At 45.0% G+C, this 11195-nt stretch overlaps 1 pseudogene; it reads right to left on the bottom strand.

The window, feature by feature from the left end:
* Window positions 1–10674: 10674 nt before the first annotated feature.
* LOC118356105 lies at window positions 10675–11195 on the bottom strand (annotated as a pseudogene).

Genomic DNA, 11195 nt, shown 5'->3' with positions numbered 1-11195 from the left:
TGCAGGCGCTTGCCCACAGTCATACGGCCACATGTGCTGTAGCTGGGCTTCCGAGACCTGCCATCCAAGAGGCACGGGGCAGGCTCAGAGATCAGGAGCAGCCACTGCCCCTAGCACCAGGAACAATGGAGAGTTCCTCTCAGCGGGCTCCCAGGGACATTGCTAGGCCTTCCTGAAGAGGACTCTCTCTGGAGCGGCAGACTCTCAGTGACCTAATGAAGCAGAAAATGGATGAGGTTTCCAGAGGCATCGCGGTCTAGAGGCTGCTCCCTCACTGATGTGAGCAGCAGGAATGCACAGGGGCAGCTCCCTCCAGCCTGTTTTGGGGCCATTTTGCTAAGACCTGAGGGTGGAGGGTGTGGGGAACACAGAACCCAAGTGACCCCCTCAGAGGAGGAGGCCCTGTGTGTCTTTCTGTCCCGGCCAGTCAGAACACAGACGTCTCCCTCCTGCCCCTGCCACACACAGAGACGTTTCTCATCTCCTCCAGGACACGGAGGCACAGACAGCAGGGCCTGATCTGCACTGCGTTCCTCTATCCAGGCTGCATCAAACTCATTATCCTTCAGAAAGATGCTCTCAGTGGGAACCTCTGGTTTGGGGGCCAGACAGACTTGGGTTCCAACTCTGCCTCTGCTTCTACTGCCCCTATGTTTCTGAGCAAGTCACTTAACCCCTGTACGCCTTATGCAGCTGTGAGAGGGAAAAAAATAACAGAACCCATCTAATAGTTTTAATGCAAACAGAAGGACTTGGCACAGGGGACTTCCTCAATAAGCCATTTCCTTATCTCAGGAAATGAACTGAAGAGAGAGTTGGGCTTGTGGTCACTGCTCTGACAGTTTGTCATTTATTTTGCACTGTAACTGGTTCACAGAATTATTCTTGGCCCTGCACCGAGGCCTAGCCTAACCTCTTCCTCAGGTGAGGGCAGCTCCAGGACCTGCATATAACGCCTGCCTTATACAACTTTGTTTTGGTAGGGTTTTTTTGGGGGGGGGTTGTTTTGGCTTTTTTTTTTTCTTTTTAAAGAGGGACACATTGGGTGGCTCAGTCGGTCAAGCATCTGCCTTCAGCTCAGGTCATGATCCCAGGGTCCTGGGATCAAGTCCTGCATCGGGCTCCCTGCTCGGCGGGGAGTCTGCTTCTCCCTCTCCCTGCTCCTTCTCTCTCTCTCGCTCACTCTCTCTCCGTCTCTCAAATAAATAAATAAAATCTTAAAAAAAGAAAAAAGAGGAACACCTTATTACTGAGTATTATAGTGAGTTATATATACTGGGCTGGGCTGGCCACGGAGGGGCTACCAGTTTCCTGGTTTTTTACGGTGTCTCTAGTCCACAACAGAAAACACATGGGTGTTCCTCACCACCCTGAGCTGGCCACGCTGCCTGGCCATTGCCACACACAGGCCAGTTTCTGTCTCTTGCATGGATTCAGAAAGGCAGCCTCTGCCTGCGAGGCCCTGGCTTTCCTCAGTTTTCTTTTTCTCCCAGGTTGGAAAGACAGACAGCCATGCAATGTCCGGACAGCCACCAAGGGAGGCATGCGTCTCCAGGAGACAGGTTCTGCTCAGTGTCTTTCCCTGACCATAGCTCTTTGCTTTGGCCTCACACTACTCTGGATTTGACTCCAGGCTCTGCCACCTATTGTGAGAACTGGGGCAAGTTACTTGATCTCACGGAGCCTCTGCAGAATGGGGATAATACCATTTTCATAGATTGTTGTGAGGTTTAAATGCAAAGCTCTGGGCATAATAAATGGTGCTCAAGGGACGCCTGGGTGGCTCAGTTGGTTAAGCGTCTGCCTTGGGCTCAGGTCATGATCCCAGGGTCCTGGGATCAAGTCCCTCATCAGGCTCCCTGCTCAGCGGGGAGCCTGCTTCTCCCTCTGCCTGCCACTCCCCCTGCTTGTGCTTGCTTTCTTTCTCTCTCTCTCTGACAAATAAATAAATAAAATCTTTAAAAATAAAGAAATAAAAAAAAATAAATGGTGCTCAATAAATATTAGTTCTCTTTTCTATCCCTTTGGGGAGATCTGGAATGTTGAACTTCTGGGACACTTTCTGGGAAGCTCTCAAGAGCTTCTAATGAGGGGACAACCCCGAGGAGCCAGGAGAGACCTTTGATACCACATGCTTCCCAACTGGCACTGCCTTGTCGGGCTGGAGATATGCCAGGGTCAGTTCTAAGACAGGCAAGGAGCCAGTTGCCCTCCCTGAGGCTAAGAACTAAACACACCGGATAACTGTCAATTACCATATGCTCACCTTGCAGCTCAGGATAGCAGGAGCAAGGTGCAAAGGAAGGGAGGTCCCTGGCAGCAGAAATGCAACCCTAAGAGGGAGGCAGTTTCTAGGAGGTCTGCTTTGCTATTCCAGCTCACATCCTCTGCAGATAGCCTCTTGCAGTTCAGAATCAGCTAACTCAAACCAGGGCAGAAGCATTTCTACATTCATTCCACAGAAACAAACCGATTTCGGTGAGGAAGGCAACCCTGGGCAATCCTTAGTTTCCATTCCAGTTTGCAGACCAGCAGTCGGAGAAGAGCATACATCCCAGGGCTATTTTGGAAAAAAGTGTGCTTAAGTCTCCCTTCTGGATCATGTAGCACGAGCTAGTTGCAATTCAGGATTAGTGTTTACCAAATTTCAGTCATTGTCACAATGCTTACCATTCCTGAATAGCACCTATACTAGTATTTATTCAACACTTCCCTCCCTCCTTCCCTCCCTCCCTGCTCTCCCTCCCTCCCTCCCTCCAAGAAAGAAAGAAAGAAAGCCTACAAGCTACAAGACAAGAAAGAAAGAGAGAGAGATTTTCTTTCTTTCTTGTAGGCTCCATGCTGGGCTTGAACTCACAACCCTGAGATCAAGACCTGCGCTGAGATCAAGAGTCACATGCTTAACTGACTGAGCCACCCAGGTGCCCCTCAACACTTTTTTTTTTTAAAGATTTTATTTATTTATTTGACACAGAGAGAGAGAGACAGTGAGAGAGGGAACACAAGCAGGGGGTGTGGGAGAGGGAGAAGCAGGCTTCCCACTAAGCAGGGAGCCTGACGCGGGGCTCGATCCCAGGACCCTGGGATCATGACTTGAGCCAAAGGCAGACACTTAACAACTGAGTCACCCAGGCGCCCCTCAATACTTTTCTTTAAATTGATTCACTGTTTTACTTTGATTCATCCTTAGCAAAATATGGGCCTGATATGCTAGTTACATTTAAATAAATAAAAAATAATACATATACATATACACATATACAATAAAATACATAACTATTACAATTACAATTTTGAAATGCTCTTTCATCTGATACTTAGTCAAGCCCTTGGAGGTGTGCTAACCACACTTCAGAAAACACTGGGCAGGTGAAGAACTTAGTAGGAGAATCCTATGACATGCTCATGCCAAGGTAAGACATTAGGAACTGTAGCCTACTGTAGCACAAGGAACTGAGGCCAGCTAATAGGGGTTTGGGTAATGCTGATTTAGAGCAATCACCTTATGGGGCCTCTAGTCATGAACCGATGTCCATTCATCTAGACCTAAAATAAAACATCTCCAAAATTCATCACTAGTGGACCTTTGGTTAAACATGGTGGATTGAATCCAGATGTTTATCTTAGCTAAACTAAATTGATGGGAAAAGAACACACAAAGGTATAATCACACAAAGATGAAAAGACTGGGACAGGAGACGACTGTAGATGATGTCTGCCGACAAAGGAAATCAGTATGACTCAAGCCGGCGTGAAATCCAAGTGCCCACAGAGGGACATAGTGAAGAGGGAGAAAGACGCTGATTTACTCTGCAGCTAGGAACTGGAGGTAGCAGCTACTGCGGAAGGTAGGAGTAAATGTGGGGCTGGAACAAGGGATGCAAGGGACTGTTGGACTCCCAGACGCCCATTACCACCCTATGAAAGAAAACCACTGCCTCCTGTCTCTACCCTCACTGAAAATGGGAGGTTTATTCTCTGGGAAGATGAATCAGGACCCAAGCACGGAGAGAGGTGTGGTGAGCACACAGTACTAAATACAGGAGCAGACGGGGCGCCTGGGTGGCTCAGTCATTGGGCGTCTGCCTTCGGCTCGGGTCATGATCCCAGGGTCCTGGGATCGAGCCCCGCATCGGGCTCCCCGCTCCACGGGAAGCCTGCTTCTCCCTCTTCCACTCGCCCTGCTTGTGTTCCCTCTCTCGCTGTCTCTCTCTCTCTGTCAAATAAATAAATAAGTTCTTTTAAAAATGAAGTAAATAAATAAATAAATAAATACAGGAGCAGAAAAGAACGTCCGTAAGCTGAACAGAGAACCCCATCCTGAGGCAGTTCCCAGAAAGCTAGCATCTAGGCTTACATTCCCAGGTAGAAACACTGAGGCACTTTCCCTGGAGGGACTAAATGGCCTCAGAGAAAAGTCCCCCAATACTGACATTTGAAGAGTCCTGGGTGGAAAGCAGGCTTCCTTCCCTCCCCAGTGACCCCTAGGAAGCCCTCTACCCGACAGGCCTGCCTCTGCACATTGAGCTTTGAATCTGCTCTCAAGTATCTCACTCAGATACAAGGGCTAGCTGAGGGGTTTTCCAGTTCTTTCACTGTCTGGAGGAGAAATAGCCCCAGGAGGGTTAGAAGACCAAGCTAACTGCAGACTATAGTGAGGTTTTCCAGAAAAGACCAAAAAGTTGGTTAATGCCAAGCGAAGTCAGTCAGAGAAAGACAAATACCATATGATTTCACTCATATGTGGAATTTAGAGAAACAAAACAGACAAGCAAAGGGAAAAAAGAGAGAAAGAGGCAAACCAAGAGACAGACTCTTCACTATAGAGAGCAAACTGATGGTCACCAGAGGGGAGGTTGGTGGGGGGAGGCGGGAAATAGCTGATGGGGATTAAGGAGGGCACTTGTCGCGGTGAGCACAGGGTGACAGAATTGTTGACACTATATTGTACGCCTGAAACTAATATAGCACTCTGTGTTAACTGGAATTAAAAACTTAAAAAAAAAAAAAGTTGGTTCTAGTCCCCTGCCTGGCTGCAGCACTGGACTTCTATTTGCCCTGCCGGGCCACTCCCCTCTTCCCCAACCCTGCTCTGGGCTCTGGGGGACTGAATGAACCACACAGCAGTGGTGTCCCATGCCCTCTGCCTCTGCCTTCCCTGGAGGAGACTGGGAGAGAAGGAGAGGTAGACCTTCTCCCCACGGGACCATGGGTGGGCTGTGACCCTTAACTCCTGTCTCTTCTCTCCTGGAAGCACTCCTTTCCATCACCTAATCAGGCCTAGGCCTGGTAGGGTGGGGTACAGCACTATTCCTACGGTTTCTCTATACTCTGCCCACATCTTTGTAAATAGTCCCTTTACTCATCTCCTCAAATTCCCCAATTTGAGTGTGCCATTCTTTTCCTGCCAGGACTGTGACTGAGGCACGAAACAATATTTACATAATTAAAACGTAAACACTGATTATCAAAAAGCTGTGAAATAACTATATTGGGATGGAGAGAGGGAAATGGGAATAATGATATAAGAACACTAAATCCTCTACTACCAAAACAGAAAGTCAGCAGATAGTAAAATTGATAAATTAAGAAAGAATGGTAAATAAATGAAAGGACTTGAAAGTGATTGGTTCTGTGAAGAGGGAATAAGGAGCAGGGAGCAGTGGGTTGGTGGATATGTTTTATGCCTTGTAGTGCTTTTGGCTTTTTAAAATTACAAGCAGGTTGGGGTACCTGGCTGGCTCAACTGGAAGAGTACACGACTCTTGATCTCAGGGTGGGATGTAGAGATTACTTAAATTTAAAAAATTTAAAAAAACTTTAAAAAATAAAATAAAATTATGAGCAGGTATACCTTTGCTAGAAAACACAATTTTTAAAAGGTCCAATGTCCGGAGAACACAGGACAGTGAACGGCCCTTTTATTCTTTTGAGGACCTAGCACATAAAGGATGCTTAGTGGTACCAACAGCAGAGTTCAAGCATGCGTGACTCTCCCTAGCAGCTTTAGCTCCAAGAATCTGTCTCCTTGCACCTCAGGAGAACGAAGCAGTCTCTCAGCTTTAGAGCCATCTGTGCTTGTCAGTGCGTGGCCTGACAGAAATAAAATAGCCTCCCTCACTCCATTATTTATAGCAGGTAGAAGAGAAAGTTCCAGCCTGCCTGAGCAGGGTGGGGAGACAGGGGCCAATCACTTGCATAGATTTTACATTCAAGAACTGCATTTGAATCAGCTCTCTGCTCCCAAGTTCAGAGTGAGGGCCTTTAGGAAACTTGTTTTACCTTTCTGAGCCTTGGTTTATTCTTAAGTAAGTCTGCTGAGGGCCAGGTGTACTTCACCCATCTAGGACAGTGCCTTTTCACGACTGGAGACTTTATAAGGTGGGGACTGTGGACTGACACATAATAGGAGCTTGGTAAAGAATTGTCGAATGAATCCTGAGGATTAAATAAGAATATACTTATGCATAGCAAATATTTGGCAAATAGACTTAACAGGTTTCAGTATCTTTCCTTTATTTTCTGCCTCAGCTGCCTATCATTGTTAATATTGTATACTGGCCAGAGTCAATAAGCTTTGAAATGAAGCCTGATGATGATGATGAAGAAGATGATGATGATGAAGACAAATGACAGGAAAAACATTTATTTCTTAGTTTGTGCCAAGCACTATTCTAAGCACTTACATTTATTAGCTCATTTAACTACAATAAATCTACAAGTACTAGTAGTACTCATTTTACAAATGAGAAAACAGGGGTGCCTGGGTGGCTCAATCGTTAGACGTCTGTCTTCGGCTCAGGTCAGGTCCCAGGGTCCTGGGATTGCGCCCCACATCCGGCTCCCTGCTCAGCGGGGGGCCTGCTTATTCCTCTCCCACTCCCTCTGCTTGTGTTCCCTCTCTCACTGTCTCTCTCTGTCAAATAAATAAAATCTTAAAAAAAAAGAGAGAGAGAAAACAGGCATGAAGAGACTAAGTAATCACACCACTAGTAAGTGGCAGGGCCGAAATTTGAACCCAGGCAGCTAAACTGTAGAGCTTGAGTGCTTAATCACATATTAGATTTTTACCAATGTATTCATGTAACACAGAAAATGGATCACTATTATGTTTTTAAAGAAATTCGTTCTTGCTGGGGTGCTGCGTGGCACCCCAGTTGGTTAAGAGTCTGCCTTCGGCTCAGGTCGTGATCCTGGAGTCCTGGGATGGAGTCCTGCATCAGGCTCCCTGCTCAGGGTGAAGCCTGCTTCTCCCTCTCCCTCTGCCTGCCGCTCCCCCTGCTGGTGCTCTCTCTCTCTCAAATAAATAAATAAGTAAAATCTTAAAAAAGAAAGAAAGAAAGAAAGAAAAAAAGAAAGAAAAGGAAGAAAAAGAAAGAAAGAAAGAAAGAAAGAAAGAAAAAGAAAGAAAGAAAGAAAGAAAAGAAACCCTTTGCACTTATTGAATCAAGTTTCAAGGTTGCTCTCCTGGTAACTTTTTCTTTTACCTCAAGTTTGGGCCCAACCTCTATCTTTTTATTTTCATTTTATGATTATTAGTATGTTAAGGAGTCGTCTTCTATCACTGTCATGAAGCCCAGGCTGGGTCCTCGTGATGAGTCCTAGAGGCAAGCACACCCCACTCTGGGTTTTCTGGTTAGACCACTGTATTCTCTCCAACTCGGCCGAAAACCCAGGCTCGTGAGGCCTCACTCCCTGCCTCCCTACTCCTGGAAGATGCCAAAGTCAACTATGGAGGAGGCTTTTTCAGTGGAGAAGACGACTTTGTCTTCCCACAAGACAAACCCTCTACTTGATTTGATGAGGCAGACAGCTATCCCAAACCACGGACAGGTTGGGACCTGCGCAGGCCTCAATCTCAACTTTTATTTTAAAGAAAAAGGCTGAGCAAGCAGTTAAAAGATAAGCGGAGGATGTGCTGCTTCCCTTCCACTCACACACACACACAGAAATCCTTTTTTCCCTAACTATCAAGCAATATGAAGTGAAAACTAATTTCGAATGCATTTTGGATTCTAATTTATAGTATCCTTCCATTTGCAGCTGTTCTTTGACCTGTATTTACGTATTACACCTTAGGCAAGAACACAGAAACCTCTTCCTCATGTTTCCTAATGAGTGGAAAGAATTTATTTTATAAATACTGCAACTGAGGGCACCTGGGTGGCTCAGTCGGTTAAGTGTCTGCCTTTGGCTCGGGTCATGATCCCAGGGTCCTGGGATCGAGCCCCACATCGGGCTCCCTGCCCTGCAGGAAGCCTGCCTCTCCCTCTCCCACTCCCCCTGCTTGTGTTCCCTCTCTCACTGTGTCTCTGTCAAATAAATAAATAAAATCTTTATAAATAAATAAATAAATAAACAAATACTGCAATTGAAGTGTGAAATAAGTCATAAGCAATTCTATATATAAAAAAGTTCCTAATTTGGAAAATGCAGGATACCACACAAAAAGTGACTTTTGAAGATGAGCCATGAAAATCAGATGCAGACAGTATTTTGGGGGATAAAAGTACAGAAGAAACTGTTCTTTGGGGGAGTTTTCTTCCTTAAAATGTCTTCCACAATGAAGTCAAGCCACTATGTGGCTCAGTGAAAACCCCTGTGGGCATTAAGGACAGCAAACACTCACACAGCACTCACCATGTGCTGGACTCTGCTCCAAGGGCCTTAAAGGCTTTGTCACAATATTATGATATTCTATCACAATAACCTTACCAATAAAGTACTACTATAAAATCCCATTTTATAGATGAAAAAATGGAGGCACAGATTAAATTGTTCAAGGTCACACAGCTAGTGATGCTATTCGAATCCAAAAAGCCCTGCTAGAACATGTCTCTACTGCTCAAGAGGCTACAATCAATCCCAGTTGGGCATATGGGAACACTCTTTTTCTCTACTCCCTGTATCTGTCAATGTAAATGTTCTTGGTGATAAGGATCTGATTGTACACGTAAGGTCCAAGCAATTTTTATATTCAGGCCAGCCTGTTCTTATGGATAACCAGGTGCCAGAAACAGTACACTAATGGACAGGACCAAAATTTACAAAAATCTGGCTTACAGAAATAGGACCATAAATGGATTCTCTAAGGAGATGAGACCCATTATCAAGGTTTATCTTAAAGGTCATGAATGTATGCACAGACATCTCTTGCCACAAAAGCTCAGGTTGTAGATTAGAAAATAATTTTTTTTTTTAGATTTATTTATTCTAGAGAGAGAGAGTACACACGTACACACGGGAGGGGAAGGGGCAGAGGGAGGAGAGAGAGACTCTCAAGCAGACTGCACTGAGCGTAGAGCTCAAATAGGGCTCGATCTCACAACCCCGAGATCATGACCTGAGCCTAAATCAGGAGTCGGACGCTTAAGCAACTGAGTCACCCAGGTGCCCCTTGGTGCATTTTCTTATGGGCATTTCTCTATGTACTCAAAATTAATTTTTTTTGGGGGGGGCACCTGGGTGTGACTTTGGTTCAGGTGACTTTGGCTCAGGTCATGATTTTAGGGTCCTGGGATCAAGCCCTGTGTTGGGCTCCCTGCTCAGTGTGGAGTCTTTCTTGTTTCTCTGCCCCCTCTACCCTGCCCGTGCTGTCAAATAAATGAAATCTTAAAAAAAAAAAAGAAAGAGGGATGCCTGGGTGGTCCAGTCGGTTAAGCGTCTACCTTTGGCTCAGGTCATGATCCCAGGGTCTTGGGATCGAGCCCTACACTGGGGTCCCTGCTCAGCAGAGAGTCTGCTTCTCCCTCACCCTCTCCTCCTGTTCATGCTGTCAAATAAATAAATAAAATATTGAAAAAAAAAAAAAAAAGAACATGCACCGAGCATTACCTCAGCAGAGTGAGATTTGGTGGTAAGGGTGCAGAACCCCCTTCTATTTTATATACTTCAATACTATTCAACCCTAAATAATTATACTTTCATAATAATTTTTAAAATGGACACCAATGGTAATGATCTTATAGGTCATTCACTTTTCACAGCTCTGTTCACCACAGTTAGCTACTAGAATCAGAGAAATAAATCTGAGTAATAAAGGACTTTGAACTCTAACACCTAGTGAACCTGAATTTGACACTTGATAAGAGGGTAAGTCCAGTGAGGTTAAATGCAGACATTTTGGTAATTATAACTAGTGTATAGCTGAATCTTGTTTTTTAATCCAATCTGACAAAATCTTTGTCTTTTTAAAAAATTTTTATTATTATTTTTCCCTAGGCAAATAACTTTATTAACCTTGTTTCAAACTTTATTCCCAGGTTTCTTCAGCTTAATTAGCTGCAAAGAATGAATTGTGTATAAGCAAAAACTGAAAAGAGCTGCAGTGTCCAAGGGGCTTGGGCTTAAAAATAATAGAGATCTAGATTTTATTGGATCCATGAACAAAATTTTATTTTATTTATTTATTTATTTATTTATTTATTTTTTAAAGATTTTATTTATTTAATTGACACAGAGAGAGAGACAGCGAGAGAGGGAACACAAGCAGGGGGAGGGTCAGAGGGAGAAGCAGGCTTCCCGCGGAGCAGGGAGCCCGATGCGGGGCTCGATCCCAGGACCCTGAGATCATGACCTGAGCTGAAGGCAGTCGCTTAACCAACTGAGCCACCCAGGCGCCCCATGAACAAAATTTTAAAAAGCAGTCATAATACAAAATAGCAGCTTCCAGTAACTTCTTCAAGTTTTATCTTCTTCAGAAGTTGACTCAATTCAGTTTGCTTCATTCTTGGAAGCTTCATCAAAATTCTCCACAAGATCTAGAACTTCATCATCACCCTCTCTGGTAGCAAGTGGCGCTTTTCCATCCACAGATTGTTTGGGCAGAGCTTCAGCCAGTCTCCTTAAACTAGTCAGACCACCTGCACCAAGTTGGTTTAGGATACTGGGTAACATTTCTGTCAGCTGCTTTGTCTCAGCGTGGCCTGAATGGTGAAAGCGTTCACGGCCAGCGATGCCTGAACTTCCGGGTTGTTAAAGTGGATCACTGGTCCTTGGTTTGTGAACATATTCACTTCTTCAATACCACAGATATTGCTTACCCCTAACTTCTTTAAAGAGAACTGAAGTTTTTTATCATCTGCTGTAGCTGTTCTATGAACCACCTTCTTTCGGTGAGCAGTTCCTTTACCACTGGTGCACACTTGTCCTTGCAGTTCGGCAAGTTTCTCCTGGCTCATGATAGTTTCTTTCAT

This window comes from Zalophus californianus, chromosome 11 (assembly GCF_009762305.2).
Source record: "Zalophus californianus isolate mZalCal1 chromosome 11, mZalCal1.pri.v2, whole genome shotgun sequence".
In the NCBI taxonomy this organism is placed as follows: Eukaryota; Metazoa; Chordata; class Mammalia; order Carnivora; family Otariidae; genus Zalophus; species Zalophus californianus.
This window is presented reverse-complemented; position numbering and strand designations above follow the sequence as displayed.